This window comes from Triticum aestivum, chromosome 6D, assembly GCF_018294505.1.
Source record: "Triticum aestivum cultivar Chinese Spring chromosome 6D, IWGSC CS RefSeq v2.1, whole genome shotgun sequence".
NCBI classification, from domain to species: domain Eukaryota; kingdom Viridiplantae; phylum Streptophyta; class Magnoliopsida; order Poales; family Poaceae; genus Triticum; species Triticum aestivum.
Genome location: NC_057811.1, coordinates 284,177,149 through 284,186,294, shown reverse-complemented (window position 1 = coordinate 284,186,294; position 9,146 = coordinate 284,177,149). Strand labels below are relative to the sequence as shown.

At 44.5% G+C, this 9,146-nt stretch overlaps 1 long non-coding RNA gene across 11 annotated transcripts; it reads right to left on the bottom strand.

Annotated features, from left to right (window-relative positions):
* Positions 1 to 1,356: 1,356 nt before the first annotated feature.
* On the bottom strand, positions 1,357 to 8,471 carry LOC123144657 (uncharacterized). 11 transcript variants are annotated; one of them, XR_006471821.1, is made up of 13 exons: positions 7,968 to 8,471; positions 7,145 to 7,435; positions 7,017 to 7,063; positions 6,564 to 6,703; positions 6,001 to 6,164; positions 5,808 to 5,925; positions 5,500 to 5,564; positions 5,136 to 5,259; positions 4,909 to 5,001; positions 4,068 to 4,151; positions 3,404 to 3,981; positions 2,473 to 2,575; positions 1,357 to 2,018 (listed from the first exon to the last, which is right to left on the bottom strand). It is a non-coding gene; the product is annotated as an uncharacterized lncRNA (long non-coding RNA). The 11 variants fall into 11 exon arrangements; XR_006471823.1 differs by having other exon boundaries at positions 4,072 to 4,151; XR_006471815.1 differs by lacking the exon at positions 3,404 to 3,981 and adding an exon at positions 4,783 to 4,811 and having other exon boundaries at positions 7,968 to 8,469.
* Between the last annotated feature and the right edge of the window lie 675 nt (positions 8,472 to 9,146).

The following is a 9,146-nucleotide window of genomic DNA, read 5'->3' as shown; positions in this document are numbered from 1 at the left end:
CAAAGGGGTGACATAGTGGTAGCGGGCGGGTCGGTGCAGCCGCGGGGTGAACCAAGGGGCGGTGGCCCGACGGGGCGACACATCGGTAAGCCTGTTGCTCGATCGATGGAGTGGCACGATGTACTCGGGGATGATCTTCACGGGACCTGCGGAGGCGCGCGCAACTAATTGATCAGGTCGGTCCCGCGGTGCGGATGGAGCGGATCATTGGCAGGCGGGTGATCAATTCAATCGTGTGCGAGGTCGGGGGCGCTGCTCGGTGATGAGGTCGAAGTCACAAACGACGGAGATGGGGTGATGGAGGAGTCCGAGCAGAAGCAGGTGACGATGGCTGACGTGCGGGCGAGCGCGTCCAGCGCCGATGCTCGAGCGGCCAACACAGCGCCGTGCGTGAGGCGGACATACATACACAGCAGAGGTGGGAGGTGATGGAGTAGTCCCGATTGTAGCAGGGCGGTGACGGACGGCGCAGAGTGACGGCGGGGCAGATGCGTGGACGGCAGCCGTTACGGGCCGCCGCGTCGCGCGAGATCGCCGTGTCATAGAGAGGCCTGGTGGTCGCGCCGATGTCGAAGTAGAGACGCGCGAGGGTCGACGGCAGGCGGCGGGTCAGGCGGACCGATCTTAGATCAGAAAACCAAAATACAAGTGCTGATTAAGACGACCGGTGAGAAAGAGAAAACTCAGATCAAAGGATCGGGGAAACAGACTTTTTAGGGCAGTTGATCAACACGATTGACAGACGAACACTAAGTACATGGGACGCAACGCCAGGTCGCGATTATGGAGATTGACTGCCCCGGAGGCTCTCGGTGCGAAAGCAGCGGCGGCTAGAGTTATTGGATCAAGGTTAGGCTGATACCATGTAATAGGAATAGAGAGGGGGATTTGTGGCATCAATGATTGTATTGCTTAAACCTCATGGACGTATATATAGAAGTACATGATCTTTTTGAGTAAAAGACAAATAAAATAAATGTTACGCTATTCATTATTTCAAAATAATCACGATACTTAACATGGCATATGCAAATCCTTAGTATATACTCTCTCCGTTCCATAATACATGCCTTCAATTTGTCAAAATATACATGTATCTAGACATGTTTTAGTATATAGGTACATCCATTTTTGGACAAATGTATTTTAGAGGAGGGAGTAGAATTTATCCACGACACGCAAGTCTCAAGAGTTAAGACTCGATATATGTTAGCAATAGCAACCGAACTTGCGCATTGATAGAGTGTGAAGAAACTAAAGGTGATTACTTAGATGGTTCGCCAGAAGAGGCAGCATTTATAAACGACTAGATGACCCGTTGCGCCAATGGCGCAAAGGGCGAGAGCAAACCAAGAATTTGAAGCAAGCTCGTCAGAATATTTAGTCATAAAGAAATATATACTTCGGTATGATGCTGATACATAGCATTATAAGAAGTTTTGATAGCCATTTACAATGCTTTCAAAAAGCAAGCAACATAGGCAGAGATGCCTTATATAGATAAGCATGCATAGTTTGAGCAGAGAAGATTTCTTAGGCCGACTGTGGTCTTCTGAGGGTGTGCATGCATGAATAAGTAGACTTGTTATTGTTGGATAATACTTGCATGGGCATTCCTCTGAAGGACTTGTCATTTCTCTCCATCCAGATCCCCATACGGCAACAATGAAAGTTTCCATGAACAGGGGTTTGTGCCAAGTTTGTTTTCCCATGTGCAACATCTCAAGTCTACATTCAGAGTTTGGCCAAGTCACCCTAGCGAATTGCCAGGGTTTCCTCGGGAGGATTATCACACAACAGGCATGTATAGTCATTAGCAACTCTGTAGTGCCTCCTGCGTAGCATATTCATATTCAGCCTGTCAGCCAAGAGAAGCCAGGCGAACACCTTTCCATTTCATATTGCACCTGGCTTTCCAAATCCAGTTAAATGCAGCATCAACCGACATCTCTCTGAAGCAAAATGAATAGTACCTATTTGTGAGAATGCTGGTGGAATCCCCACTTCTCATATGAGGACTGTAGAAGGAGCAATGCATGAAAAAGGAAGTCAAAGTTAGCAGATAGAAAGAAAATATGAGGAATGCATCTATCATGCCTCATGCATGTAACTTCTCATAGTAAACGAAAAGCTGGCAAGCAAACTTCATTCAACATAGCAAGGGGAGACCAGGCAAACAGAAAAATGAGAAATACGGTAACGACTACTAATCCATCAAACTGTGAATTCCAGACCTTTGTTTCAATAGGAATATCCACGTCATCGACCAAAAAGAGGGCACAAACGATGAGCTATATTTAGGAATGAAGCAAATCACATTAGAAAAGAAACCCGTCCGAGTTCATTGCTCTTGCACACGCACAAATGAAATGGAAAACTGTTGGGCTTATGCCCATGATCAAGCCTCTCGCACATAAAAGCTACAATGAGACCTAAAGGGAGGGAAGTTGGAGGAGAAAGGAGAGAGATGACCTGCGTCGCGAGGCACCTATAGTGCAAACGGTCGTCGTGGCACGCTATGGGCAGTGCTCAGAGTACTCTCAACTCCGGAGAGAATTGCCCAGAGTAATCCAAACTGGTACAAAACAATACATAAATTGTTTGCGTCAATATATGATCCTTTCAGTTTGAGAAGAGTTCAAAACTATCTTACGAATTCTTGCAAGCCTTCCTACTGTACGGATCATCTAAAATCTGTGAAATTATTACAAGTATTTTTTTTCTCTAGAAATCTCCAATCCGATGTTTCAAGATAAGGAGTTGGAGACCATGTTGATGAAAGTAAATTATGGAAGAAAAGAAGCCCATTCCAGTATGAATATGTATGTTATGCAATTCCCATAAAGTAAAACAAAATGGTTTAAATAACCTTCTATCAGGGTAAATTCGAGTTCTTGCATTCCTTTTATTTGACTCACTTGCCTGCTGCTCATTGCCTACTACTCTTAGCTAAAAGGAGGTGATTCGAATATAAGCACTATTTCTTCCAGCTATACAAATTATTGTGGCCATCAAGTTAATTCAAGCACTCAACATTCTACGACATACATGATCTAACTGTTGTCAGTACAGATGCTATCATAGAGTTATCTACAAAAGCTAAATAGGAGTAAACACAAGACAAAATAAAAGTTTGTCACACCAAATCCCTGTCACCTAATCTCTTTCTCACTTTTAACTTCAAACCAACATCGAAAACAATAATAATCTAAAGCAAAATTAAATCAGACTCATGTGTTCATCGACACGGAAACAAATAATTCACCTAATACTAAATCTAACTACAAGGACTAACCGTAATTAATTGGCTAGGCGACCCATCGAAAGAAACCTCTGCATAAGAAGCAGACCTTGCAAAAACTTGGGACTAATCAGGTGGACCTAAAACAAAACATGGCCTCACCTCCTCCTGTAGTCCTGCTCCAACCCCTCGTGTATCTTGGCACCTCCTCGCGTTAAGACCATAGTAGCCGGGAACGCGGGTCGACGCCGTGTCCCATGTACCGGGTTCATCGACCCCAATCGAGGGTCGGGATCGAGTGCGGGTCGATAGGATTCAACGGCTGGTACGCATTCCCATGAAGACCGGACGTTGCAGGTACAAGGAATAAAAAAAACACCGTGGACGTAACTGTAGGCGAGATAATTTAGGAACAGAAGGCCAGAAAGGAGGTAAAATAACAGTGGTCCTCTAATACCGGATGGACTTCCTTAATTTGCTCTTGCCTTGAACGATATTGCACTCTTTCCTTAATCTGTTTTTGCTTTCCATATACAATACTTGGAAGGATCAGACTGGTCGACCCGGGCTCATCATCCCCGATTTAACAGGATCGCGTTCCCGCCGTCGAACGGCCGTTACAGAGATGTATACCCAAACCGATCCCTAGTTTTGGCAACCAGCGATCCTTGACCCTCGTTCCCGTACCTAGACCCGCTCGAACCGGGAACTTGGCAACTATGGTTAAGACTACGCATTGCCTAATAAGCACTTGTGTCACGTACTGAATCAAGAATAAAAAGGACAAAAAAGGAAAAGGGAATGTGATATACATGAATGGACTCACCTACATGATTGTCGGTAGACCTTAATGGAGGCCGCTTGTTTACTTTCAAATTGAAGAACGACCATCTTCACACCACACATATAACTACAAAAATTAGAATCAACACGCTTCAGCCTGTGCATTATATCCAGCATTAAACAGAGGAGAGGGCCATGAAGAAACACAATAAAGGAAAATTAAATAATCGAGGTTCTGCTCTATGTGCATGGACAGTGAACGCAGTTCGAAAAACACAACATGCTGCAAAGTTCGTAACTAATGCACAACTGAAAGGCATCGCATAAATTTCTAGGTACTTACGTAGAAGCTTAAAGTAATATGAGAGTGTTTAATTTGTGCATGGACACTTGGACAGTGAACATAGCTCGCAACGCATAACACGCCGCAAATTTCACTTTCTATCTGCCTCCTGTAAGAGCGTAAATGAGAAAAGTGCATAGAATATTCAGGAAGAGAGGGCCGTATTCTGGGTTTTAACATGAGCCAAGGAAAAAAGTTATGGTACACATTCACGGCATCCTCTTCTTTCCTTTTTTTCTGTGTGCATTAGTACATTTTTCTATGTATAAGGGTCTCTAGTTCTCGCAATCAAGCAAAAGTAAGAAAATAACACAATGGAAGAAGCAGATAGACAACCGCCTACGTTTTTTTTGTGTGGCTATTATCAAAAAGGTTTTCAAATATGAAATGAAAAAAAAATCAATGGTACCATGACCTGAATTAAGTGGTAGCATGAATTGGTGCCTGTGAAGCAAGAGCAAAAAATCAAGAACCTACAAAAAAAATCTTTTGGATAACATGTGTGCATTACATGGTTGCAAAGGGTTAAGAGGCAAATTACCTGTCCTTGACTAAGAACTAATTGACAAGCTGCTGCAGCTGCCATAAACGCCACAGCTAAATACATCCACACAAATGGACAGCCCATAGGCACCTGGGTACCCAAAAAATATGTCCAACATAGTTAGCATCAATTAGCAGGGGCTAAAATAAGCAGAGCAAACCATACACAAAAGTAAAAGGCAGTTTATCATCGGGAAATCATTGGGTCTGGGCGTATGAAAATACCCCATGGCTCTGGCGATGAAGGATGGCTACAACAATCAAAAGAAAGCATGTAGCTTTGACATTCAGTTGTTTCAGCAATGCCCAAAGTATATGATATCAAGTTCTGTGAATATCCAATCCAACCCTGCAAGCGTTTGAAGGAACATGAGTTAGCTCCAAATGATATAATTTCATAAGGGATCTTACAGTCCTCAAGTAACTCATTTACATGGTTTCCAAAATCGTGGGGTACACGATTTCTAAAATACAGTCAATTAGAGCAGCTCACGTGCATCAATAACATCTCTGTGTTGGCATCAAAAGCTTTTTTTATGGGCAAAAATCCCCAAATAATCACATGGACAAAGAAAAGCTATTTTCATACAGCGATGTAGAAGTTCTTGTGAGAGGAGGCCACGAAAGATTGGGCGTGTACTGATCCTTCATTGCCTGAAAATAATAAAAGAGGGAACGATGTGTGAAGCTCACCTTGATGTATTGAAAGGCAAATGCAGAACAAACATAGTCCAAGCCAAGAGAAGTAACAAAAAACATGAATATATTCATGTTAAATTCATGGCAGACACATAGATGATTAAATATGTCAAAGGCAGCAATAGACACAAAACATCATAACATGTGTGGATAAAGCTAAACTAATTTGAGAGTGGCATTCCATGAAAATAGACAAACCGGAGGTGCAGTAAATGAGGCTCGAATTCCATGACCAAATCAGCATACAGACGCAGAGAGGTTCTCTCACCCTAGAGCAACCAAACAAAGGTGCAGCAAAAGGAAACCGGCGAGGAACCTGCAACGAAAAAACAGATGATTGCTATGGGTGGTGAACTAATACAAAACGAGACCACGGTGAGCGGGACGGTACCTCTGATGGTTTGATGGCGTTGTTGGAAATAAATAGTCCACATGAGCACGACCAAGTTGATGAGTAATAACCATGGCCACGGGTACGACTACAACCCTGCAGCAACATGGATGCAAGGAAACAGCTAGACCATTACCCAAAAGGGCACCCAAGAGCAGCAGACCCTAAGTAAAGAACACATCAAACATAAAGCATCAGTAGCATGCGGTTCATATGACAAAGAAGCGTGCTTCCAATGCTCATATGACAAAAAATCTAGACCATCTGCTCATGGTCATTTAATTTAAAAACTGATTATGTAATCAAGCTTATAATCAAAGCCTATAAACTGTCAAAAGTTCTGTAATACATTGATTGGCGGAAACAGATGAGGTAAAAACTGTAGGTCAATGGAACTACAATAGCTCACAAACACCGGGTAAAGTAAATTCATCCACGTGCAAGAAAAGGCGACCTATAAGCGAGATAGTACTCTAGCAATGGCACCACCACAACTCACAAGATAAATGTTCCTGAGCAAACAGTAGCCGCTTAAGCACATATCTGGGAAGGAGCTGCAATACCTGCGGACGGGTTGGAAACGACGATAGCAAGGACGCCCAGACAGGTATGTTTCTTCTTTTATAAGGTTTTCTTATACTTCATTTTGGTGTGACAAAAACCATCCAGGTATGAGCTTTCAAGCTTTAATCCATTCAGTTGCCTGCATAAATCAGTTGCTTCAGTTTCCTTGGGCTCTATCATATAACAAAGAATAGAACAATATAGAAGATTCTCTAGCAGAGCTGTAATTGTTAGCAAGTATATGCTTTCTCAGATAGAGTTCAGAATATTCAAAAATACATGTGATGCAAATAAAGGTTGGGCGGAATTCTTAGTGCATCAGGCCAGTATTCAATAGAATAACCAAGGTTAAACAGAAAATCATTCAAGATCGGTAGCATATGTGATAGTAAAGATGTATATCCACAAGAAAATAAGCACTGAACAACAAAACAAGGATGATTTGACAGTACCTTGCTTTCAGGAATTTCAATTCCAACCAAAACTTGCTCCTCTGCACCTGCAAGCAGCCACCATGCATCAGAAACTCCCCTAACATCGCACCAAAACAACAAGCGGGAGAAGGGCAGCACGACATTACACAAACGAAAAGGCCAGCAAGATGGGTTACGTGCCTGCTCGCGGAGTTCTCGTCAGGCACGTAGCACAGGCTCCCGATAGCACCGACGAAGAGGTCATCCTAGGCGGCGGCAGCGGCCAAGCACCCCATCGCTGGGCACCATCTCCTTCTAATCGGATTTAGTCCAACTACGAAAAACAGATGCTGAAACTTCAATGGTGGTGATTTGCTTGGTGTGCTTTTGCTTGACTCCTTTGGTCACACATTTTCCTTTGTCTCCTTTTGATTTGTTGGCTTGATTGCCAAGATAATCTATACATGAGTAAAAGACATCAAGCATGCAATTAGCTTTTGCCGCCCTATTAACCTTTCCCTTTTTTAGAATAAACGAAAATGTACATGTGCACATGAATTTGAGAATTGGAGAAAGGTCAGTCCCTCCTTACTATTTTTATCCCAATAAAAATTGTTGTTCTAGAAGGCGGCTAAAGTATACCTGATTTTATCTGACACGCAGACATCAAGAACAAATTCCTAACTCTGTAAAACAATAGTCTACCACAAAATTATGTTATTTCAAAATCCCATGTTTAGTCCTGATCCATGAACAGTGTTGCTCTATTCCAGAAAAGAAGACGAATGTCATAACAACCTACAGCGAAATTGAGGAGCCTAATTATCTAAATTAAGATCAAGGATTATCCCAAAAAGGAACTTCTTGCTCCTGCTCAAATCAACCTAATCTAAGACGAGTTTGCCAGTTTTTTTTTTCTTTTTGAGGGAAAAAAGGAAGCCAGACAGATGAACCTATAGGAAGATTGTAAGAAGAAAAGGGGAGGCAAACCTGCAGGAGTGTGCGAGGAGGTGGAGCGAGAGGCTAGAGAGAGTCCTGTCGACGCGGAGGAGAAGGAGCGTGAGGGCGGCGTCGTCGAGACCACACGACTGAGACGGGGAGAAGGCCAGATGGTGTCGGGGAGAACCAACGCCCCGACCCCCTCATTCCTTCTGGCCGCCGCGGCCGCCGCCGCCTCCTTCTCCTCCTCTCTCTCTCTCTCTCTCTCTCTCCCGTGAGCAACGAGGCCAAGGCTGAGAGGAGGCCGGCGATGGGGAACAGAAGGAGTGGGGACAACTCTCGTTCCCGTCGCGGCGAGCGCGCGCACCTGTCCCCGGCCCAACGGTCACGCCTCGAGCATCACCAGCGGCTCGCGCGCTCACGTAGCCCAGGCTTCGATAGCACCGACGAAGAGGAGGCGGCGGCGGCGGCGGCAGGAGAGGAGGCGGCGGCGGCGGCAGGAGAGGAGGCGGCGGCGGCGGCAGGAGAGGAGGCGGCGACGGGCGTTGCGGGGGCGCGGGCTAGGTCTGGCCCCCTTTTCTTTTCTCTCGCTTCCCCTTTTCTTTTCTCTCGCCCACGCTGCCCGCTCGCCCCGCAGAGCGCCTCTTTTTCTCACCGACACGTACGCATGCAACGCACACTGCACCGATGACCCACCCAGATGCCTGGCCCATGTGTCATCCACTAAACAGCAATAACACAAAGTATTTTAGAACTGACGGCTAGATCTTTGACAGCTAGTTAAAAGGTACTGAAAACTTTACAGCGATGCTAATTGGGTGAACCGGATCGAACGCAAAATGCAATGGCCTCGTATGGGCGGGTTGCCTAGAAGGGTTTATATGTTCAATTTTGCTGGCAGTTTAGTTGTAAGAGATGAGAGTATCTTCGAAATGATATGGCAGTTTTTGTGAGAGAAGGTAATTTTTCGTTAAAACCGTTTGATCTCGTCTGAGAACTAAATTGCCATTAAAAGACGATTCGTTTGCCATCTCTATCCCAGCAAGCGTTAGACAAATAAGATTTTCGAATTAGATTACCCATGAAGGTAGCAAGCCGGATCTGTCTGATCTCGTGGATAGAAGAGCATCATATCATATTGGGCGATCGATCCAGCGGGCACAACACAAGGGTGGGAAACAAAAGTGAAGACAAGGTTGGGCGTAAAGACGATGCGGCTTTGGACTCGTT